This window comes from Myotis myotis, unplaced genomic scaffold (genome assembly GCF_014108235.1).
Source record: "Myotis myotis isolate mMyoMyo1 unplaced genomic scaffold, mMyoMyo1.p scaffold_m19_p_14, whole genome shotgun sequence".
Taxonomy (NCBI): Eukaryota; Metazoa; Chordata; class Mammalia; order Chiroptera; family Vespertilionidae; genus Myotis; species Myotis myotis.
In genome coordinates, this window is record NW_023416318.1 from 50,289,192 (window position 1) to 50,314,073 (window position 24,882).

A 24,882-nucleotide genomic window follows, 5' to 3' on the forward strand; every position below is an offset into this window, starting at 1 on the left:
AGTGCGAGAAGGCTGTGATGTGCCTTACTGGAGAACATGTCCGTGTTAGACAAGCTTTGTTCCAAAGTTATATGAGCTATAGTGCTGTTGGCTGTGAATTCAATGCCAGTGAAGCAACAATGTATATTAAGTAAGGTGTCTTTAAACAGAAACACATATTAACCAAGGTTGTGTACTGATCAGTTGATGAAAATGTTGGGAGTAGATGCTCACAGGAACCTAACCCTCTATTTCCCTTAGGAGCAATGGTTCACTATTTTCTAGTTCAGTGTTTTTGATAACTTCATAAAACATAGCTACTGGGAATAACAAAAATGGACTGTGTAAAATCTGATGTGATAAACATGGTCTGGTGAGTGGGAAGGTAAATGTGTGATGGCAATACTTTGGAAACATACACGAAAGAACATTTGACATGGCCTTAAGAGTAGAAGAGGGCTTTAAAGAAGGGTTGCTTTTGAGCTGGGATTTTAATAAATGAGTAGAAATATAATGAGTGGGCCAGGACACAAGGTCATTTAAGGCCCAGGGGACCATGTGCAAAGGAAGGGTGGTCTCAAAGAGCTTGGCAATCTCAGTCACTAAAGAAGCCATTCAAATCATGGGCTCCAACTCAGCCACAGCAACGGTTGTCAGCCATTACCAAGTTTCCCTACATAGATGGGGCTGTGATCTCTGCAACGAGGAAGTGTGCAGCATGTCAGCTGTAAAAATTGGCTCAATATTCATAATCAGATCTGTTATGCTCCCTCTGAGGCCTGACCATGTTTCCTTAGAAACCCCTAGTTACATAAAGCAACTGTGGCCTGTAATTGGCAAGAAAACCCGCCACCTTTGGGAGTCAATACAGTAATGCCAGAGGGAAAGCACTATATGATTCCTGGGGAAACAAGTGAAGTAGGAGGACAAAATGGAAACTCCTTCGTATAGAGCAGCAAGCAGAGAGCATTGTAGGCTCTCTGACACCGAATCAGTCCGCCTCCACTCCCGGTCCTCAACTGTGAATCAGCCCACTAAGTAGCAAGTAGCACTTACTGCATGACCAGCATCACCCAAGGTGCTAGGAGGACACACACACACACACACACACACACACACCTATTCTTTTTTTCACAGCTACAAAGCCCTCCCATCAACCTTCGAAGGCAGGTTTTACTACTCCCATTTTTTTTGGAAGAGAAATTCAAAACTCCAGAGGCTTAAGTAACTTCTGTTCACACAGCTAGTGAGTGGCAGAATGAGGATGCACGCTCAGCTTTGATTCCACATCCAGTGGGGCTTTTATCTGTGTCTCAGATAAGGTCCTTTTCTTATCTGAGACATAGAGAAAAGAAGTGTTACCACAGTGCCACCACTAAGGTGAGGCATCGTTAGCACTGAGGGGAGGGGTCTTTGATGGCTGGAGGTGGGGAGGAAGTCATCCTAGGTGCCTATATAGGAGCAAAGGTACATAATCAGGAATGACCTTTCAAAGAACAAGGGGGCTTTTGCTGAGAAAGGGCCTCGTTCCACCTGCCCCAGGATGGACCTCAGTGGATGGAGAGGAGCCCTGGGTGGGACCAGCCCTTGTTGCTCTATCTCCAGAGTGGACGCCCATCTTCCGTGATCCAATCATTCTAATAGTCAAGAACTATAATCGGGGACTGGTTTGTGGGAAGAATTATTCTCAGCCTGGGGATGCTTTTCAAACGTGAGGGAGCAGAGCCTGGTCCATGGAGGGCAGCTCACAACCCGTGGGCGATGGTGGTAGTGCTCTTCTGATGATTCTCACTGCTGCCTCCTCTCTCTGTCCGTCTCTGGCCCCCAAGTGCTCCTAGCCTATCATCGTTCTCTTTATTGGAGGCTCCAGTCAAGGCTGGCCCGTCCCTGGCAGCTCCCAGGGTTAAGTGCAGCCTTCTCGGTTCTTCACTCTCAGCCTCCAGCCTCACTTTGTCTAGTCCCTCTAGCGCTGCGGCCACACTGAACCCCTTTGTGTCTCTACCTAGAGTGTCCTTGACCCCATTCCTACCTAGGGAAGTCTAGCTCATCCCCCAGGGCTCAACATAAAGGGGTCTGCTCCTGATTTCCTCCAATCACAATGAATGCCTTCTCGTGCTGGGTCCATACCACCAATACCTCTATTCTCATCTGTTTCCTATTCTGCCTTGTCACAAACTGAGCTGGCAAGCTGTCCGTGTACTCTCCCAGGCTGGGCGCAGGCTCCATCGTTTAGCACAGTACCTGGCACTTTGCCAAAGTTCAAGAAATCTCTAAAACACACACACACACACACACACACACACACAAATAAGTGATGAGGGTGTCCTTGAAACTAGAATAGTTCCGTTTAAATTTAATTTAACTACGACATTAAAGTTCATTTTAGCAAATGTACATTGTGAATAAAAACCATCTGAAACTTTATCTCAAGCTACCTGGCTCCCTCAATGATAACTTCATTTCACTGTAATCTTTATTATGCAAACCTCTAAACTTGTTATTAGCATCACTGATGACGCTGGAAGACTATTTCATCTGATCATCGTGTCTTAGGAAACACTTAACTGTTAAATTCCACACTGATAATTCGAAACCCTGTTATTCCACAGGGGGCTAGGCAATACCATGAGGGTACCCCTCAGTGCCTGAAACAGAAGCTGTCTTTATGTGCGTGGAAGTGATATTTCCTGCATCAAATAGTCTCCTCTCACCAACCTACGCTGTATTCTGAGGACAGGTGGGTGGAAAGTAAGGAGTCCTCTTGTTTTCTGAAATGATAGTGCTTTATGGGGTGAATGGCGTCTGTGGCTGATTCATCCTTGCCCTTCCCAGAGCCTGGCCAGGTTCAAGGTGGACGGAATAAATTTGATATGTTGGTGTGTAGGTGTGGGGGTGGAGTGAGAAGAATTTTCTAATAGAATCACCCCAAATTAATGTGGGTCGTCCTTGTAGGGAATGACAGCAGGGGCTGGGCCAGGAATGCAGGCCTGGGCAGACACACATGAAGAATGGGAAAGTGTTCATTCGGATCCTAAGGCCCCCTACCAATGGGGGAACTGTTTCATTCTGACCAGACTGTGCCCTCCTGGCTCCTGTCTGAATTCTTGCCAAAACCCAGCACAGGAAGCCATGCCAAGCGGCTCATGGGAGCTTTTCAGACCCACCTATGGATTGTCAGAGGCTCAGAAAGAGGGGGGACCCGACCAAGCTCTCCCGAAGCTTCCTGCACTCAGCTCTGCCTGCCTTATGCTACCAGCTACCAGCCCACACACTCCTGCAAGGGCACAGCTCCAGGCACACGCCTTGACCCCTTGTAGGAATCTAATAAATGTCTCAGGATGCTCGGGCTGATGGCCTGGAAAAGGAAGCAGGAGAAGCCTGAGCCTGCAGGACCGGCCCCCGCCTCCCCCCCCCCGCCCCCCCCCCCCAAACTGGGGCTCTGACTCACAACCTGTTTGGCACTGGACAGCCCTCTCTGGTTTCCTGAATCTCTCTTTAATGCAAAAAGCCTTCATGGCAGATGTTTTAGAACAATGATCATGACAATGACACGGTAATCCCTGCTTTCCCCTTGCATCATAGAGGTTTTTTTAAGTGTTTTTGTAGACTGACTCTTCTGGGTAATTATATTTGAACTAAGCATCTGTGAAGACTTTTCTGGTGGCCTCCTCAATTAGATCATTGCGCCCTCCTGCCCCCCTTTGCCCCCCAGGACTGGGAACCTGTTACCAGTGTGAGCAGGGAGCTGGGTTTCGAATCCAAGGTGATTTGAGGGTGGGGATATGGTCTGACCGGGCGCAGGGCCACTATTTGAGGGTGGGGTGAATCTAGGAGTTGATTGCTGGGCCTTTCCTGTGCTTTTTGTGGTTGTTTGTTTGTTTGTTTCTCTTTTTGGCGGGGAGAGGGGGTATGGAGGAGTTCCAGGGCTGGAAACAGCAGATCCCGGCTTCCCCGGGGAGGGCGAAGCCCAGCGGCCGAGCGACGGGCAGGGGCGACCGCGTGCGCACTGGGTCCGCACCAGCTCCTGGGCAGGGGGTGGGGGGGTGGGGGGGACCAGGCCGGAGCCGCGGGGTGGGGATCCGGGGGTGGGGATCCAGGGGCGGGGCGGGCCGGGCGGGGCCGGCGGGGGGCGGGGCGGCGGGCGGGGCGGGGCTCCGGAACCGTCTCGGGCTGCGGTGCGGCGGCCGCTGGAGAGGCGATCGCGGCGGCAGCGGCGGCGGTGGACGCGGCCGAGCGGGGCGGCGGCGGCTCCGGTGAGCGCAGCGCGGGCGCGGCGGGGACGCGGCCGGGGGTCTGCAGGGAACGGGCTGTGGAGGCGCCGCGGAGCCCCGCATCCTCCCCAGCCGTGGGAAGGGAGGGCGGGCGCTGGAGGACCCCGTCCTAACGCCCTTCTCCTGCCATCGCCGCCTGGACGGCCTTCTGGGCAGCCCACTGCCCCTTCTCCCCAGAACAGCCTCGGGGTATGTTCCCGACCTCCGCCCTCGCCCCTCAACCTTCCACCCCCCCTTTCTCCCCGCCCCCTCCCCCCTTCAGGTATCATCAGCTCCCAAACCATCTTTCTAGGGGACCCCCGCCCTCTGCTTCCCCTTCCCACCGGGAGAGGCCGCTCCCCATGAGTCCCTAAGGCCCCAGGGATGGGGTGAGCGCTCCCCCCGCCTGCACACCTGGACCCTTCCCCTGCCACCTGCCCCAGAGATTCTTAGTCGGGTGCAAGCTGTTGTGCTGGGACCCAGGCCTCCTTGCCACCCTCGCCCCCCCTCTGCCCCCCAATCTGGAAGAAGGGACTGACTTTGAGCTTTGGGAACAATTCGACCCACTTCCTGAAAGGCTGGTCCCTGGCCAGCAGGGCGGTGTGGTGGAGACACCTGTCTTGCCTGCCAGCTGAAGGACCCAGAAGCCTCTGTCAGATGGGCCAGGTGGTCCCTGGGTCCATCCCAGCCTCCCTGATGTACTTACTGGCCGGGATCCCCAGAGACTAGGCCCAAGAGCGTGGTCATTTAAGATCTCCAAAGCTATTTACCGACCCCACCCAGACCCCCAGGACTTCCCCAGCCACCGGTCTCCCCTCCCACACCCTGGGTTTCCCACCTGCTCCCTGGGACCCAGGGCTGGTGTTCAGGGCCTTGGTCTCCCCACCGCTGGGTGGCTCTCCTTCCTTTCCCTGTTTGAAACTTTCCCCTCTCACCAGCCACCATCACCCTGCACCGCCTTGAGTCCCCAGGGCGCAGAGTTGGGCTGGGACCATGCAGGGCTGGGACCTGTGCTGGGCCAGCACCAGGAGGGTTGGTGCCAGCCAGGGCAGGCTGGGCATCTGGGCCTGAGGGCCAGGGCTTTCGGGTGGGTCCCAGGCTCGCCCTGAGCTCTGAATGGGGTCCCAGGGCTTGCTTTGCCATGAAGCGAGGAGGCAGAGCAGGGGCTGTTTTTCTTGCATGCTTCCGACTGTCTTGTGTTGCCATGGCGACAGTTTTGCCTCCCTTCCTCCTCCTGACTCTTCTGGGAGCTGGTTTTTATTGGTCTGTTGTCCTGTCTTTTATGGCTTTAATTTCTCCTTTCTACTTGCTCTGGGATAAACAGTCATAAACATGGGCACTGGGCCAGGCTGGGGGCTAGCAGAGCTTCACCTCATCCTGGCCCTGCCCTCCTGCCAGGGAAAATAGGGCCAAGAGGTGGGGACAGACCTGCCCACACCCCCTCCTGCTCCCAGCTCTGCGCTGGGGGGCGGGGGGGGAGCACCCACGGGCATGGCACCACAGTCCCAGGCACACTGTGGGCAGCATCCTGCCTCGGTCCTAATAATAGATGTCGAGTGCGGTGGGGGAGCCGGCAGGCGTTATTTCCTTTCATCTTGATGGCAGCCCTGTGGGGTCGGGGCTGTCCCCACTTTGCCGAGTGAGCTGTCTCCCTGGCGTCACCTGAGGTTTGCACACAGTGCTCAGTTTTTGTGAAGTGAATGGGACAGTGATGGAGCTGGCATCCCCCTGACTTTCCTCCGAGGCTCATGGGAGGTGGTCCCCAGTTTTCCGGCCCCTCTGCGTGCTGCTGGACTCCCACGGAGGCGGAGGAGAGCTGCTGGGAGCTGCCTGATAGGTCCCTTGACCCCAAGTGTAGGGACCCGAGTTGAGAGGAGAGCGAAGCCACTTGCAACTTCCTGTTTTCACTCAGCACTGAGAAGCATTCAGTTTGCTTTTACTCTCAGGGCCTGGATGCAACTGGATGAGTCAGGGACACTGAGAGCCCATCTGTCCCTCCCAAGCCAGCCCCTGCTCAGAGCGCACCCGGCCCCAGGGTCACGGCTGGCAGCTGTCAGTGACACTCGCCAGAGAAGCTCCTCTTCTCTTCCTTTTTATACTTCCCTTCATTCCACACTCTTCTCCCCACTCCCTCCCCTTCTCCCCTCACATGGCCCAGGCTCTGGGCTTGTTAATAAGCTGGAAAAGCACTGTGGTCACATGAACAGACCGGAGAAGCAACAGCCTCAAGGTCAAACGTTGACCCTGAGGAAATGCCGTCACTCATCTGGGCCTCAGTTGGCAGCATCTGTCCTCGTGGCCACATTGGCTGGTGCTGGTAGGATGGGATGGAGTCTTTTCTAGAGAGAGTGCTTTGGAAGGTTGAAAGCCTGAAGCACCTATAACATCCTCTCTGGTGAAGAGACCTTGACCCACCGCTCAGAGATCGAGAACTGGTTTAGGAATAATTAGCTGCAAAATCTCATGGTTAGGGGCATTCTTTAGTCATCTTATCCAGCCTTGATGTTGAATCTGTTTGTTTATGTACCTTTCATTAATTGGGCATCTACTCTGTACCAAATGCAGTTTGGGGAATTGGGGATTAAAAAAGTGAGTACAGTTACTGTTCCAAGCATGCTGTCTGCTGATGAAGACAGTCATGGAAAGAGAGCCTTGTAATACAGTCAGAGAGGTGGGTCATAGAGAAAAGGAAGGGTCCCAGAGTTGGTGACTTGACTGGGTCACCCATTAAGGTTGACGCAGGCAGCCTGTGCCGTGTGGCTGAAATCCAGCAGTCCTGCCCCTGCCCACTTGGCAAGCCCTGGTCTGGCCCTCACAGCGATGGGGTGATTGCTGCAGAGCCCCCCGTTCAGCTCCTGTGAGCAGGGCCAGGAGAGAGGCATGTGGCAGGGAGCCAGCCCTGCCTTCCTCGCTGAGTTTTGACTCATCCACTCCTAGTAGCCGCTGGTTCCTGTTTCATCTTGGTCAAGCTCCTTCCTCAGGGGCTACATTGCAAAGAGCAGATTTTGAAGTTAGATCTGAGTTCAGACTTTATTGCTGTGATGTCCTAGCTGTGAGACTCTGAAAAAAAACAAACAAACACCTCTCTGAGCCTCCATTCTTGCATCTGTAGAATGGCACTAACGATACTTGCCTTCTCAGAAACAAATTATCTTACGTATTTATAGGGTCTGGCCTGGTGCCCACCTCACATTAGACTTGCTGTTATTTAGTTATATTGATTAGAAAAGAGTTCGCAGTTACTGGGCCTCTGGGTCCTCTTAGAAGCGTGGTGGGAAGCTCTTCGGACTAATTCTGGCCTTCAGAGATCCATTCATTATCTGGGAAGGTTAAAAATCGCTCAGGTGCCTCACGCTGCTGGTTAATCTCTGCCTTATCTCCCACCAGATAAGCTCTGTTCCATGGCACCAGGACACTGTGTGAATCACCAAGGCCTTTGTTTTCTCAAAGAGGAACACATTGGAAATGGCAACAAATGCCCTGGTTTTCAAAGACGTGTTCCTGCCTTGAGAATGCTTTCATTTGGTGTCGTTCCTTCCATGCTTTTTTTGCTTTTGTTGCCTTTGCTTTGGTGTCAAATCCAAAAATGCACCACCAAGACCCGTGGCAAAGAGCTTACTGCCTAGGTTCTGTTCTAGGGATTTTATGGTTTCGGGCCTGACGTTCAGGTTTTTAGTGCATTTCGAGTTGACTTTGGAGTCTGATGTGAGACTGTGGTCCAGTATTGTTCTTTTGCACGTGGCTGTCCAGTTTGCTCAACACCATGCATTGAAGAGACTGTCCTTACCCCATGGCATATTCTCGGTTCCTCCATCAGAAAATAGTTGAAAGTGAATGTTGCATCGTTTTTATTCTGAGCATGTTTAGCTTCCTTTTGTTTTTTTCAGAGTTACCCTATGTGTGTATTTACGTTGTTTTTCGAATCCTCCATACAACTTCTGGGCATTACTGTTCCCATTCCCTATTTACTGTTGAGGGAACAGGGAGAGGTGAGGTCGGCTGCACAGAGTCCAGCGGTTAGCGAGTGGCAGGGCCAGAATTTAAAACTGGGTCCCGCCGGCTCTTTGTGCCACTGCACACAGTCTTGTCATTTTCTTGGCTGGCGTGTCCGTGACCTAAAATAATTGCGCTTGAAGAATGTGTGCAGATTTCAGCGGGGGTGGAACTGGTCAGTGTTGTAACTCAGACTCATAGTAAATATTTAGAGACTTTATTAGGGTTCTGCTCTCGGCTCAGCACTGACGAGGCGTCTTTTCTAAAAGTGATGAATAGGAGCTTGACACCTCTGAGCTGGGAGGAAGCGTTTGATAAAGCTGGAAGTAGCTTTCTTTGCACAAGAATGGATTGCTGCTCTTGTCGAGGAAATAAATGGAACTGTTTTCATAATGGAACGTGCGGAGGGAAAGCATGACAGGTACATCCCAGGGACTCAGGGACGGAAGCAGTGAGGCCACAAAGTGTGGGTGGGTGGGTGGCTGCTCACAGGCAAGGGCGGTGTGGATTCGGCAGCCTAACTCCCATCTAGGAACGTGGAGGTGTTGGAAAGCAATTATAGAATCACTAACCTTTCCCGGGGAACGTAGGAGTCTGCTTGCCTGGTTTAGGCGCCCCATTGGACCAGTGAGTCCCAGTGCTGGAAATGGGCGTGTTGTTTGCCAGCAGTGAGCTTACTAGGTCCGCCTTGGCCCTGCCGACAGACGCGCTTCTCTTCGCAATTATGTCAGGCCTGCGTCTGGTGTCTGCTTGTTTAATGACTTCCCTTTCTAATAAAACTTCTATAGGGCCTGGATAATTAGGTATTTAAAATGAAACTGGGGAATGCAGTGTCCCCAAAGAGTATAATTGCACTTTTAGGATGGATGAAGCATCAAAATGAGATCATTCATTCATTCATCCATTAACCCTGTGCTGCAGGAGGTAGGACACTGTGGTCAGTGTGGCCTTGTCCCTGCCCGCAGGTGGCTCTCATTCCACGGGGAGGCAGAGGGGCGGAAGCAGGGATCCGGGCAGAGTGCAGTGTCCCAAGGGAACCGGGGGACTCGGGAGATGTCTTTGCCTCTACTCAGAGCCACACAGCCCATTTTCTTCCCCGGGTGTCACCTGTGGAGCACCTGAATTCCACCTGACATGTTGCAGGGGAGCAGGGGGGTGACGCCTGGGGCAGAGAAGCATGTGGCCTGGACTGGACCCAGGTTCCTCTGCTCCTTGCTGCCTGGGTGGGAGCAGGGCAGGTCTCTACTTCCGTCCCACTGTTGGTGAAATGGGGAGGTTGGATTTCATAACGTGCAAGGGCCCTTGCACAGCGGCCTGTGAGTCTAACCAGCCCTTGGGCTCCTTGCCCCGGGTGACAGGTGAAGGAGCAGGCCCTGGCAGCCTCAGCCAGCAGGGTTGCGGAGACAGAGCCGGGGACGGGGACAGCTCTGTGTTTCCAAAGCCTCCTCTCAAAGCGCAGAGAAACCTGCTGTCCCTCCCAGAAAGGGAACCGTGCTCCTATTGAGCATCTGATAAAAGGCTGGAAGTCAAGGCCAATAACAAAAAGGAGAGACAAAAACAAAAAGGGGAGGGGGTATGCAAGAGCTCAGTGGAGGGGGTGGGGGTTGGGGGTGGGGGTGAGAGTCACCAGCCTCCTCCCAGGCCCCAGGCCCCACACTGATGTGGACACGGAGGGCTCGGCCTCACACATCCCTTCGTTACCGCAGTCTGCTTGTGTTTTAAGTGAATGTCCTTTAGTAAAATCATTTGGTTTGACGATTTCCAGATTTTGGAATAAGGTAAAATGTACCATCATTTTAGGGTCATGCGGGACAATGATAAATGCACAACTGCCCCAACACACCGTCAACACTCACGTTCCCACTGGCAACCAACGCATGCCCTTCCTGTAGCAACGATGACGTGCGGGCGGCAGCACCCTGAGCCACCCAGCGCACCCGCAGCAGGAACGCCACGCCTCGTGTCCACTTTTAGCAACCTCCTGAGGAGCTTTGGCAATAGACGCTGTCTGTTCTATGCTGAGGAAACTGACGTCCAGAGGGACTTGCGTAATGTCAGCTCCTTAGGAAGGTGGGGAGCTGGTACCTGCAACCACGTCGGGGTGCCCTCAGAGCCTGGTCCTTCTCTGCCACCCACACTGGAAGCGGGAGCTGTGCACGTGTGAGGAGCGTGGAACTCACGCGCAGGCGTCGGATAAAATCCTCATCTCACAGAGCTAGCTGTGCCCGCACACTGAAAATGGAAAACGATAAAATACAATACAGGCTGTGGCTTAAGCGTTCCTGTGACCCGTCTCTCTGGCTGTGGGCTGATGTCCTTCCTGGTGGCCTGTGCCCAGCTCACCTCACCAGAGAATGCCATCTGGCAGAAAGGGGCTGAGCCTCTGGTGGGGGCGGCGTGTGGCCTGGCTGAGCCGGGGAGTCCAGCAAATGAGGCATGTTGTATAGGGCTTGTTTTCTAGACCCCTCCCTGGGACAGCTGAAGTCATGAGAACCCGGGGCTGGCTGGTCTCGGCTTGCAGAATGGCAGACTCCTATGTGTCAAAGCAGGAAGAACAACTGTAGTCTAATTTCTCTATTTTATAGGAACTTAGGTCAAGAAATAGATGCTAGCTAGCTAGCTAGATGCATAGATAGATAGATACATAGATACATCGATGGATGATAGAGAGAAACCCCAAGTCCAAGGCTTTTCTAGGCTGGGATGAGAATTCAGCATTTCAAAAACTACAGCTGGCCTGCACCTTTGAAATCCAGAGGCGGGAAATGTGCTCTAGAAGTTCTGGGAAAACACCCAGGGCCACAGGTGCTCGGCAAGCAAAGAGCGCTGGTTTGGGATCCGGCGCCCCCTTGGGCAAATTCTTCAGGTTTGCTGCGTTTCCTCCCTTATGTCTGAAGTTGATATTTGTGGCTCAGAAGGAATATTGTAAGGAATAGATGAATCAAACATGCCAGTCTTTCTTTTTGTCCAATTTTTGAAGAAAATGCATTTGAAAAGTGTTGGCTAGTTCCATCACTTTATTTGTTGTATGGGGGGGGGGGGGCTGGGGGGAGAAGGACAGGGACTCTCTCCTTTCTCCAACAGACACATTCCTGGTCTGCCCGTGGCAAAGTTCTCCATATCCACTCCTCTGGAGTTATAGCTCCAGCGTGTGAGCCTTCATTTCATTCTTGAAATGAACCTGGATAAGCTGTTTCCTGGAGTGTAACAAGGATAATGATTCCAGGCAGCATCCAGCTTTGTACTTACTAGATGGTTGATTTCCCCACTTTAAATCTTGTTCTTACTGTGTGAGTGTGTGTATCTGTGTGCATGCGTGTGTGTGTGTGTGTGTGTGTGTGTGCGTGTGTGTGTGTGTTTGGGAGTGTTGAGGTTTCAAATCTGGGCCCTTGAGCCCTTCAAAACGAAATGGGGTCGTAAGCTGTTTTCTGGCATTCCCTTTTTTAAAAGTCCCAAATCCAAAGTACGCTGAAAAGTTAAAGTTTTTTCATAGCTCATTTGGAGGCAAAGTTGGCTTGCTTGTACATGAGACGATTTAGGGGCAAACCTTAAAGATACGGTGGGTTCAATTCCAGAGTATCTTCATAAAGCAAGTATGGCAGTAAAGGGGGTCACACAAAAATTTTGATTACCTAATGCATACAAAAGTCATGTTTACACTAGACTGTAGTCCATTAAGTGTACAATAACTTTATATCTAAAAAAAGATGTACATACTTCATTTAAAAAGTACTTTATTTATAAAAAAAAGGGTAACCATCATCTAAGGCTTCGGTGAGTTGTAATTTTTTTTGCTGAGGGAGGCTCTTGCCTCAATGTTGATGGGTGGTGGTGGCTGAAGGTTGGGGTGACTGTGGCAATTTCTTTAATCATTTTGTTTTGCAATTTTTTTCAAATAATGAAGTTTGCCTCATTGATTGATTCACAAACAATTTCTCTGTAGCATGTGATGCTGTTGGATGGCATTTTACCCACAATGGAAGTTCTTTCAAAACCGGAGTCAATCCTTTCAACTAATTTGATGCAGTGTTCTAAATCCTGTGTGATCACGTCAGCAATCTTTACGGCATCCACCAGGTATAGATTTCATCTAGAGAAACCACTTTCTTTGCTCATCCATCAGGAGCAATTCCTCATTCTTTAAAGTTTTGTCATGAGATTTCAGTAATTCAGTCACATCTTCAGGCTCCACTTCTAACTCTAGTTCTCTTTCTGTTTCCCCAACATCTGCAGTCACTTCCTCCACTGGAGTCTTGAATCCCTCAAAGTCATCCAGGGGGTTAGACTCAATTTCTTCCAAACTCCTATTAATGTTGATATTTTTACCTCTTCCCATGAATCACAAATGCTCTTGGTGGCACTAGGATGATGAATTCTTTCCAGAAGGATTTCCCAGACTCATCAGAGGAATCACTGTCTATGGAAGCTATAGTCTTGCAAAATGTATTTCTTAAATAATGAGACTTGAAAGTCAGAATTACTCTTTGGTCCATGGGCTGTAGAATGGATGTCGTGTTAGCAGGAATGAAAACAATATTAATCTCATTGAACATCTCCGTCAGAGCTCTTGGGTGACTAGGTACATTGTCAATTGGCAGTAATATTTTTAAAAGAATCTGATTTTCTGAGCAGTAGGTCTCAACAGTGGCTTAAAATATTCAGTAAACCATGTTGTAAACAGATATGCTGTCATCCAGGCTGTGCTGTTTTATTTCTAGAGCACAGGCAGAGCAGATTTAGCATAATTCTTAAGGGCCCTAAGATCTTTAGAATATAAATGAACACTGGCTTCAACTTAAAGTCACTAGCTGCATTAGCCCCTAACCAGAGAGTCAGCCTGTCCTTGCAGCTTTGAAACCAGGCATTGACTCCTCTTTAGCTATGAAAGGCCTAGATGACATCTTCTTCCAATAGAAGGCTGTTTTTTTTTCCATCTACATTGAGAATCTATTGTTTTATGTAGCCACCTATATCTATTATCTTAGCTAAGTCTTCTGGATAGCTTGCTGCAGCTTCTATACCAGCACTTGTTGTTTCACTTTGCACTTTTATGTTATGGAGATGGGTTCTTTTCTTAAACCTCATGAACTAACCTCTGCAAGCCTCAAACATTTTTTTCCTGGAGCTCCCTCATCTTTCTCAGCTTCACAGAACTGAAGGGAGTTAGGGCCTTGCTCTGGATTAAGCTTTGGCTTAAGAAAAAGCTCTGGCTGGTTTGATTTTCTTGTCAGATCACCAAGACTTTCTCCTTATCAGCAATAAGAATATTTTGCTTCCTTATCATCCATGTATTCACTGGAGTAGCACTTCTAACTTCCTTCAAGAACTTTCCCTTTGCATTGACAACTTGGCTAATTGGTACAAGGGGCCTAACTTTCATCCTATCTTGGCTTTCAACATGCCTCCTTCATGAAGCTTAATCATTTCTGGCTTTTTAGTTAAAGTGAGAAATGTGCAATTCTTCCTTTTATTTGAACACTTTGAGACTATTGTAGGGTTACTAATAGGCCTAATTTCAATTTTATTGTGTCTCAGGGAATAGGGAGACCTGAACAGAAGGGGAGAGATGGGGGAACAGCTGGTCAGTGGAGCAGTCAGAACACACACAACATTTACTGATTAAGTTTGACCAGTCTGTGGCACCCCAAAAGAATTACAAAAGTAACATCAAAGCTCACTGATCACAGGTCACCATAACAAACATAACAATAATGAAAGAATTCGAAAGATGGCAAGAATTTCCAAAATGTGACACAGAGACACAAAGTGAACAAATGCTGTTGGACAATGATGCCAACAGACTTCTAGACACGAGGTGACCACACACCTTCAAATTTGTAAAAATGTAATATCTGGGAAGCGTGATAAAGTGAAGTGCAGTAGGAAGTCATGTCTGTATGCTTCTCATTTATCCCTCTTGGGAGCAGTATGTTTTCATGGGCTGTGTGCCCCAGACCTTGCCAGGGGTGTACATAACATGGTATATGTATTCTATTACCTTTCTAAAATATGAAAATTTCTGATGCACATCTGAGCAAAGAGTTTCAAAAAACAGGGTTTGTAGACCTGTCTTTCAAAAATAAGCCCGCAGGAACTGACACAGTTTCTGGGGTCGGAGCATTGGGAAGGCATAGGTGGGGCCCTGGAGACTCCTACCTCTGGATACCAGATGGTGTGGTGACCTTCACCTTGTGCTCATCCGAAGCCTCAATGGTCAGTTTTATATTTCATCAATTTACATAATAGGAAGTGAATGAAATGACCATCTTGGCACAAAACAACAAGCACTTTTAAAATTGTGGGTTCCAAAATTTCATTGGGACAAAGTAATTTTTTTTTAAATGGAGAGGGGAGAGGGATAGGGACGGGAAGAGATTAACCAAGGAACTTATATGTATACATGCCCCATAGACAAAGACATGGAGGTGGGCAATAGGAAGGAAAAGTGAGGGGGGGGGGGATATCTGTAATACTCTCAACAATAAAACGTTTTTAAAAATTCCTTAGAACTGAAAATGAGCTGGGAATTTTTGGTCTCCTGTGGTTTGTAGTCAAGTTTCCTCACTGGCCTTTCGAGGGGGTGGGGCTGGGGGAGGTAGAAGGGAGTTTTTAAAGCCTACTCATCATTTTGGCCTGGTGAGGAGGAAGCAGGGCTAGAAGCCTGAGCATGGGGAAGTGAAACGCCCTGCAGAGCGTGAGAAGGTCTTGGTTCTTATCTTGGGTCTGTTCTTGACTTGTTCAGTGAGCTTGGTTGGACATTGTTGCTTCCCTCCTCTGGGCCCCAGGAGCTCCTAGGAGCTCTGGTTCTACGTAAATGAATTCTTTCTTTTTCTCCCGCTCTGCGAGTCTAGGCGCTGAGGGGGACCCCACAGGAGGTGGAATGTGCTGAGCAACCTGCCGGGCTACATTCTTGGCGCTTCCCTCCAGCCCCTGGGCAGACTGGAGGGCTGTGGAAAGGCTTCCTGCTCTGCCTTGGTTTCCTGGAAATGCCATTACTTCTCTCAGCTGATCTCCTTGTGCCTTAGGCTGGTTTGTCCTGGATTCACCTGGGCTCTAGCCCCTCCATTCATGTCCAGCAGGGACTCACCGTGTAAGGGAGCCTTTCAGTTGGCCCGGCTGGTGATGGCCATGGCCAGCCTCTGCATTCTCAGGGCTGTAGTGGAGGTATGCTGGGCATTGTGGAGGGGCGTCAGGACTGGAAGTGAAAGCTCCCTGTGTAGAGCGTGGGGCCAGTGCAGGATGCCCCCAAGGAAATGGAGCAGGCCCTTGTTAGGGCCTGTGGCTGTAGAACATTTAGGTAAAGGGGTGTGGAGAACACGGCCTTCTCTCTCTATCTCATTCTCTCTTTCATATCTTTTCTTTGAGTTTATGCTCAATGTATCATAATTCTGACTTTGCCAGGTGGGAGGTTTAACATTTCCTCCTGAATCTAAAGAGGTTTGAAAGCCAGTGGTTCAGCCCCTCTGAGCAGTGTTTGTCTCCCTCCAGGAGGTCCTCACTTAGCTTAGCGGTAACTCACCATAGGAACCAGGGGCCTGACCATAGGCAGGGGATTTCCATGATGGAGAAGTGACCTTGAATTTTAGAACCCCAAAGGCCTGGCATTTGCAGAGATCATTGGAGACACTCAGGAGTTATAAATTTGCTCAAAACCCTGGCACACTGAGATGAGGATACTTCTGGTAATGGCTAGTCCTTATATGAGAGAGACTGGACCCATGTGGGGGGAGAAGGGGAAGAATGGGAATTTGTGAATACAAGTATGTACCTGGTACATGGGTGTGTGAGTATGTGAATGTGTGAGTGTGTGCATGGTGTGTGAGTATATGTGTGAGTATAGAAATGTATGTTTGTGTGTGTGAGAGAGAGAGAGAGAGAGCATGTGTGACTGCATGTGCATGCATGTCTTGGGGGCCTTTCAGATCCTGGCAAGGCCAGGCACTGCCAGTCACCCTCTGGACAAGGCTGTGCCTCAGCCCATCCCCTGGCCTTTGTGTTTAGGATGGAACTGGTCACAGAGGTGCTGTCAAGGGGCCGAGGGGCCTCTTATCTTTCAATGATCACCAAGAAAGGCAATTCGACCCTGTGAATATCCCCTATTTTTTCCCTCCCATGAAACCACCTGTGCGTCAAGGCCCTATCCCTTTTTCCTTCGCTCTATTCATGTGGTAACCTGCTAGTGAGGTTGTGGGTTGTGTAAATTTATCGGTTCAACCTCAAATTCAGGAAATAATTTGAGTAGCTCATATAAACTAAAATAGCTACAGTGTGCTTGCTGTTTTGTGGTATATGCATGTGAGTTATTTATTTATTTTTTTTGACTTAATGGTTACAGGTTAGCCAGTACCCACATGGCCCCTAATTTTCAAAGTAGACACCAAGTTTTAATTATATTAATAACAATGCTCTTTAGCATGTCTTTAGCATCTATTAATTCTGTTTTGCCGGTCTGTTTGTGCACACTTTTCACCCTACAGACCACCTTTCAAGGTAGATATATTTATTTTGCTTTTGAAGACAAAGACACTGAAGCGGAGAAGGTTTTAAAACTTGCTTTTTAAGACAGAGGATTGTAAGTGGGGCCCCAGGATTCTGGTTCCGGTCGGCCTGCCTCACAAAATCCTCCAGTTTCCCACATACCACACAGTTCACACTGCTTCCAGGCCACAATTTTATTTTTTTAGGAAAATAAAATCTTTTTTTTTTTCTCTGCCATGGCTCCACTTAAGCCTCAGAAAATACAGTCATAGCTGGATTTCTTTGCCTTTTTCCAGAATGGAGTTCCAGGGCTCTCCCTACCTTAATGTAAACGTTATGCAAATGATGTCTTTCCATTTAGCAGGCTTTCACCCTGCACTTCTGAAGGGCCAGATACTGTTCTGGGAACGTTCAATGTCATTTAATAAAAAAGATGCTGGGAACTTCATTTTATAGGGAGTCGGACTGAGACTGGGAGATGCAGTTATTTACCCAAAAGCAAGTAGCATCTGAAAGGTCGTGGCTTGCTGTGGGGATTAACAATTCAGAGTGCAGTTCCGTACAGTGCTTGGGATTTTGCCTTGAGCCTAGGACTGAAGCACCCCTTTCTGAACTGTGAGATCAAGTCCTCTGACCCACCAGCTCTCACCTTCGTGGTGCCCCACCTCTTTCGTCTCTGCCTGCTGCAGTCAGAACTTGGTGCAGTGGTTGTGGAGAAAGGCACATTCCCTCTTATCTTTTTCTGTTCCTCACCAACCTATGTGAGCCGTGGTTCATTTTAGTTGGCCAAACTCCTATTTTAGTTTTATGACTCATCAGAGACTTGCCAATGTTATGCATGAGCTTCATATTACAGAAGAGAAAACAAGTCATGTGATTCATCCAAGATGACACACGAGGTCCATATTTTCTTTCCAAAACACTCTTTCTTTACCCAAACATATCCTTGAGATTCACTTTGGTGTTCCATTCTCCTGGAAACTCCCCCAACTCTCCACTAAATTTATCCATCCATCCATCCATCCATCCATTCATCCATCCATCAATCCATCTATTGTCCATCCAGCATCCATCCAACCATCCATCTGTCCATCCATTCATCCATATATCCATCCATTTTCACCCATCCATTTGTCATCCATCCATCCATCTATCCATCCATCCATCATCTATCCATCACCCATCCATCATCCATCCATTCATCTTCCATTCATCCACTTACTCAGCAAATCCTTACTGGGCACCCATAGTGAGACAGGCACTTTGCCTGTGGGCCATTCGCTGGAGATTCAGCAGTACACCCAGGAGACAAAACTCCTTGCCCCCAATGAGCTCATTTTCTGTTGGGAAGATGGACCATAAGCCTATGAACAAGTAACATGTCTATGTGTTAGATGGTGACATGTTTCCTGAAGAAAATGAAGCGGAGATGGGTGCACAGGAAGAGTGGTCGGCGGAGGGAGCTTGGGAGAAAGAGTTGCTATTTTAGGTCCATCAGGGAAGGCCACCCTAGCAGGTGGCAAGGAGTGAAGACCCTCAGGGAGTGAGAGAAGGAACCATGTGTGAGCTCCGTGTTCCAGGCAGGAAGTTGGCAAGCGCCAAAGCAGGGCAGGGTGCAGAGTGGACAGTGGCCGGTGGCCTGTGGTGAGGTTGGGGACACCTACACCGGCCAGCCTGTGACTTCAGGACCTCTGGGTGCTCCCAGAGAACGTTTCCTATACTTTTACAGTCTTTTCCCCAATGATCTGTCCCCACCCTGGCCTGGCACCCCGGAGGGAGGACCTCACTTGTCATCTGTTTTCATATCCCCAGCACGAGCTGCAGGGCAAGGGAGAAGGAGAGTTCAGCTTTCGTGATAACTCTGCTCCTTCTTCTTTCTTTTTAAGGCCAAGAGTTCTAATTAAATGTCATTTGTCATTTTTTTTATAAAAATGGGGATTTTGAAGGAATGCCATCTCTAAACTCCAATTAGCCAGTTCCTTTTTGGTCACCCATCACAGGGCCATGGCTCCATGCTGGGAAAGAACTGGAAGTGAGTGTTGGGGGAGGAGAGTGTTAAGTGGGGTCCAGAGGAAGGGTCTTCCCCAGGGAGCCCAGCGATGACCTGGACTGCCCATCCCTGCCGGAACAAGGAGGCTCTCGAAATCCTCAGAGTGTGTCAGGACCCCAGCCAGGACTCTGCTGACTCAATGTGTGTGTGTGGGGGGGGAGCGGGGGGGGGGGCAGCGGGGAGCTGGAAGGCTGTGTCTCTGGAGACTTTTCTAGGGAAAAAGACATTCTTCTGGCCGGAGTCTCTCCTTGGAGCAAACCTGGTCCCTAAGAGGCGGGCTTCCTGGGAGGCAGGGCAAGAACGTGGGACATGCAGGTGGTCGGGCGGCCGGAGGAGGTCTGAGCAGGAGCATCTCCCACCGGTGACCTGCGGGTCAGGTTGGGGACCTCCCGTTTCCAATCTGAATCGTGCGTGTTCAGGACTAAAGGACCCTTCGCGCAGCTTGTCCCCACTCACGGCAGTTGAGGCGAGTAGCTCAGTGGGGTGGGAGCATGGGGTGGGGGTAGTAGTCAGTGGACATTGGGTGAAGCAGGAGGCATCCTGAAGTCTGTGGGAAGCCATTGGGGATTTCTAACGAGGCCAGGCAGTGGCGACACGTGTGTGTCCCTGTGTGTGACTGTGTCCCTGTGTGTGACGTAGTCATGACGTTGTGGAGTGTTGTGGATGAGGGTTGGGGTGGGAAGTACTTCCTTTTTAGCTGGTACATCAGGTGGTGGGCTTGTTTCAAAATAATACAAAAGGCCCCAGCCCGTTTGGCTCAGTGGGTTTTGTTTAGGTTTCAGGCTGGTGGGAGAGAAAGGCCAGGCCAGGAGGGTCGCTCAGGATGTGAAAAGCTTGGGTGTGACCTGAAAACAGGCCTCTTGGGCCTGAGGGGGAGGGAGGTGTCAGGGGCGGTGGCTTTGGGCAGGGTAAGAAACCAGCTGTGTGAACTGCCTCCAAAAGCAGCATGCAGGGTGACAACTCTGCCAGGTCCACCTCCCCCCTCCCCACCCCCCACCCCCCAAAAACACACACACAAAAACCAAATAACCCAGTCACTAGAAATTGAGCTTCAGGGAAGGAGACCAGAGGCCGCAGGGTGCTTCCCATCGACGTCAGCGCAGGACAGAGCCTGACACCTGTGATTAAGGCGACTCGCTGGCTCCTGGGAAAAGGAGCTGCTTGAAAAAGTGAAAGTGAGAGGGAAAGAAGAGAACAAAGCCAGAGAGAGAGAGAGAGAGAAGGGGGCGGGGGGGGGGGGGATGCATTTAAAACAATAGGAACAAGAACATTGAGTTGGTCACTCATGCCAGATCCTGCCAGCCGCTGTCCTGAGTCACTACTGACTGGGTTGGAAGGTCAGGGTCCCTGTACGTTTGCATTTCCTGGTGAAATAGCACACCATTCCCAGGACTGGTTCCAGGCCCGTGACGGGCGGCCTGGGGCTGTTTGTGCTGGCCATGCTGCAGGGCTGCTCTGCCCCGTGCAGGAAGCCTGCTGAGGGCGGGAGAACAGCCGCTGTCCCTGGGAAGTGTCCGGCGGACCACGGGCCGCCGCTGGGCCCCGGGAGGAAGAGCTGAGGCTCACGCCCGTCCAGGTCAGGGCAGCTGGAAGCTCTCGCTGTCAGCCTGCCTCCCTTTCAGTGTAGATCTCTTGTTTTTCTTTCTTTCTTTCTTTCTTTTTTTTGCTGCATCATCCCTGATATCAGGAACTGAGACCAATGAAACCTTTATTATTTGCTAGTGGTTTCATCAGCCTGCAGTTTGCAAAAGGGCTTTACACTAAAGTTGAGTCAGTCTTGTGTTGAACCACACTCGGTTGTGAAAAGTGCATGGTTTTGTTCCCATTGCTTGCATGTCTTTGCTGTTTGACTCTGAGCCATCACTTAACCGCTCTGGGGCCTGGGGACCTCATCATAAAATGGACATAATCCTTCTTTGCTGACCTCCACATACTATGTGTAAATGTGAAGTAATTTAATCTGGGGAAATGTGGTGTATTAGTCAGTTTTGCCGCATAAGAAATAATCCCCAGATTTCAGTGGTTGGTAGCAGCAAACATCTTGCTCATTATCGCGTATCTGGGGCAGCAGGTTGGCCTCTGGCACTGCTCCATGTTTCTTCTTCTCCTGGGAGCTGGCTGACGGGGAGCTGGATTAGATGGGGCTCATGGCGAGGGAAGCAAGTGAGCAAGGTCGCAGGCACTGAGATGCTTCTTGAAGCTTCTGCTTTGTTCCACTCACATCCCATTTGCTAAACAGAGTAAATGGCCAAGTCCTTATCAGTCCTGTTCCCCCCTGTGGGAGGGAGGGGGTACATACACATCCCCTAGCAACCAGAAAGGCGATATCATCTTTTTACATTTGAAAACATTATGCTGCCCAACCCACACACTGTAAACCTGTTAACCGAGACATGAGCATTGTGTTCTTAATAAAATCACACTTAATGCTGTTGTAGGAATTGAGCTTATCTGTGGTGTAGATATTTTTTTCAACTAGACTGCACTGTACTGGCCAGCATTCAGTGATCCTAGAACATAGCTGCTCCACGCTGGGAGAAGTCTTGTCGCATTTACGCCCATGCGCGGCTGTGCGGGTGAAGCCTAGTTCTGTGCCTCGAGTAGGTTTTTGGTACAGTACTAGTTATTCTGAATAACTGCCCGAGGCTACAGCTGCTCCAATACCCAAGAGTCAAATATGATGAGAGTTTCTACAGTCTAGTTAAGCTGATAAAATATGGCAAAGCATGTATTTTCACTTTGTGCTAGATAAACAGGTTTATCAATTTATTTCTTAAATTAAAATGTAATTAGGTCTGTGAAGCTCCCCTCCCCCCACCTGTGTTGGAACTCATGACATCACAGAACTTCCGTGGTGCAAACATAACTCAAAGCATCCAGCTTTGCTGACGACCACCGTCCTTGCAGGGACAGTGATGACACTGCTTGATCATCGCCGCGTCTTTCTTCGGGGCTGCCGGGACACTTGCAGGGACCACCGTCCCTGTAAGGGACCACTGGGGCTGCCCGGGACACTTGGCTGTTCTCCCTGTCCTGTGTTGTTGTTTTGTTCCTCCTTTATCTTGCTGGAAGCCATTGCAGACTCTTACATTTAAAGAAATGAAAACCAAGGCACCGGGATGAGAGGGCCCAGCCAAAGGACATGCAGGGGGTGTGGGCCTCCTGCTCCACTCACCAGCTGTGTGACCTCGGGTTACTTACTCAGCCTCCCTGTGCCTCACTGATCACTTCTGCAAAATACAGGTAGTCATCATTGCATCTTCCTCCTGCGGGTGCTGTGAGGACTGGCTGGTGATGCATGTGAAGTGTTGGGAGCCATGCTCTCTGCACAGTGAGTGTTCAGTGCAGTCACGGTCCGTTTTAGTTACTAGCTCTGACCAGTGTTGGCAGAGAGCAGCAGGCCAGGCCGGGAGCAGCACCGATGCCGGCTCCTCGGGGACCGTTCTACATGCTGCTGGCCTTTGAGAAGGGAGAGCAAAGGTGGAAATGCAGTCCTGGGCTGAGCTGGGATGTGGGACTCCCGCATGAGGGACTGGGGGGGATGGTGAGGGAGGATGGGCTGTGCAGTGGAGGTGGCCACACCATCTGGACCAGTCTGGGGACGTGGTGCCCAGACCCAAACACTCTTCAGAGTCAGCGTCCCGGGCACTGCTGTGCCTGGGCCTGGGCAGTCAGGGACCCAGCGGGCGCTCGTGATGGGCAGGGCTCCTAGTCAGTCCCGGCCATGGACTCAAACTGCTGTGGGAGTGACCCTGATGAACACTAAACAGCAGGCACAAGAGACAGGCACACTGACTGTCCGACGTTGTCCGGTTGCCTCTGGCGTGGCCTGGGTCAGGCAGTGCCCGGCCGCCTGTGAAAGGTGTGGGCCTCTGTGTGCGAATGAAGCTCAGGGAACAAGCTCAGAGCCTCGTTTCAGGAAGAGGCTTGGGTTCTTGGGGGGGGGGGGGGCATTCACGTGCGGAGCGCCCCACTCAGTCTCCCTGTAAGACCCTGAGCTGACGATGTTCTGAGGGGCCAGTGTGAGCTGCAGTGTGAGCCCGAGAATGGTAAGATGTCACCCTGCCTTTCATTCTGTAAGTGAGGTTTCCCTTTCCTCTAACGCATCTGGACATTTCCAAAGCCATTTCAACATGGAACACTTTTGTCACCAGGATGAGCAGGTTGTAGCGAGACAAAACAGCTCATTTAAAACGCTGTGTTTTAGTCATAGCAGGGACAATCTAGGCCTTATTTACACATTAGTCATGTCCCTCTGCCAGCATTAGTTGGGGAACATGCTCTCTGTACAGCTCTGACATGTTCAAGGGCCAAGGACACTGAATTTCAGGTGGGTTCCCACCGACATTGTCTCTCTTACTCTTCACAGCAGTCCTGGACCTTACGCGTGATTAACGCCCATTTAATGAAGAGGGGACTGAGGTCAGGGCACGGCACTTGGCCCGGGTTTAGGAGCTGGTGACAGAAGGGCCAGGACCTGCGTCTGCGTGTGTTCCTGGCTCTGCAGAGGTAGTGGTCAGCGGTGCGATGTGGAGACGAAGCTTTCTGAAGGCCGAGGGGGGTGAGATTTGTGTTCATGGAGATTTTATCATGTGACTCAGAGTGTTCATGTGAGGATGCTCCTGGTGTCAGGAGCAGTGATCCCCTCGCTGTGCCGGGTCCCCTCCCTCCTGGCTGTGCCATGTCGTGGAGAGTGAGTGAGTGAGGGGAGCTTAGGGTTAATCTATCCTGGGGTGCCCGTGGGCAGGTCTTCTCCTTGTACCCTGTTGTACCTTTCTACCCAAGACTATACGACTACTCTTTGTACCTCTGAGCATGTGCAGTGGCATCGGGGATGTGGTGACTGGGCCTGCTTCATTCATTCATTCCCTTATTCTGTTAGCAAATATTTATTGAGCACCAAACAGCACATTCTTTAACGAGATCATCTGGACTAGGGATTTTAAAGTGTTCTGTGTCATTTGGGCCACACGGAGAACAGTAATTTTTGTACAGTACACATAAGAAATGGGTAAAGCCGCTGTGGCCACAGGGGTGTGGCCAGCAGGGCTCTGGCCCCCCTGATCCCACCAGCTGTCTCCTGAGACTGAGAACATAAATGAGCACATCTTTGTCACGTGGTTGGGAAAACGTGATTTTTAGACCAAGCCACGTATTTTACAGATGGGGATACTGAGGCCCAGGGCGGGGAATCCCGAGTTGCCTGGCCCCAGTCTGAGACCTCCCTGCAGGCTCCTGGTTGCACTGCATGGCCGCCTTGCCATGGCAGCCACTCTGAGTTTCTGAATTATTCATTAGCCATTTGTCACAAATTGGCAGGGGCAGCTGACTTGTGTATGTGTGTGTATAGACACACATGACCTCTTCCCACCCAGGCTATAAATTATCTAGAGACAGGGTCTTTGCCATGCTCTCTTTCTTCTCTTCTACCCTCCACATTAGCAAGCGCAATGGCTTGGACTTCTTTATGCGTATAAAGGAATAAGCACCCATCCTTATCCTTTAGAATCAACTGGCATCCGCTACGTCGTGTCCCTTCTTGCAGAAAGCCTTCCCCGATGTCCCTGGCTGTAGGTACTCGCTGCTCCGTCTGATGCTCCCGAGCATTTTCTTTGTGATCCCTTAGAGCTTTTCCTACTTTCCACCTTCTGTGGAAGGCATGGGTGAACGGAGTCCACCTCCCTCTCTAATAACGCAACCACTTTGAGAGCAGAAGGAAGTGCCGTTCATGTTGCAGAGAGGCACTCACTCAACAGGCATTTAGTTCAGACCAGCATCTTGGAGGGTCTGTTGCACCTCAGATACTGCACTAGGTCCATCCTTTCCAAAGCTCATTGGATCTTCACCAGCCGTGGGCAGTGGGCGTGGCATATACATACTACATACATATTATCCTGTGAGGAAACTGAGGCTCGAAGAGGGGAGCTACCTATGCAGGACTCTTTTAGTTGCAGCCAAGACCTCTGCTCCAAACCCCAGAACCTTTGCACTAGCCCAAGAGACATCCTTGCTCACCTTAGCTGATGCTTGTTTTCTAAATATACAAGCCAAGAAGAGGCGAGGTAATTGATTTAGAGGCCAATAAATGCCGGACATAAGTCATGTGTGATTTTTGCGAGGGGTTGTAAAAGA

The 24,882-nt window shown here is 50.3% G+C and overlaps 1 protein-coding gene across 3 annotated transcripts in view; it reads left to right on the forward strand.

The window, feature by feature from the left end:
* Positions 1-4,200: 4,200 nt before the first annotated feature.
* Positions 4,201-24,882, forward strand: part of CYRIA (CYFIP related Rac1 interactor A) — an 82,497-nt gene continuing 61,815 nt past the window's right edge. For 2 of the 3 annotated variants that reach the window (XM_036335289.1, XM_036335290.1), the window contains exon 1: positions 4,202-4,439. The gene's annotated coding sequence lies outside the window, so the exon portion shown is untranslated. Of the gene's footprint in view, positions 4,440-24,882 lie in introns of all 3 variants that reach the window. The other variant, XM_036335291.1, reaches the window with a different exon arrangement.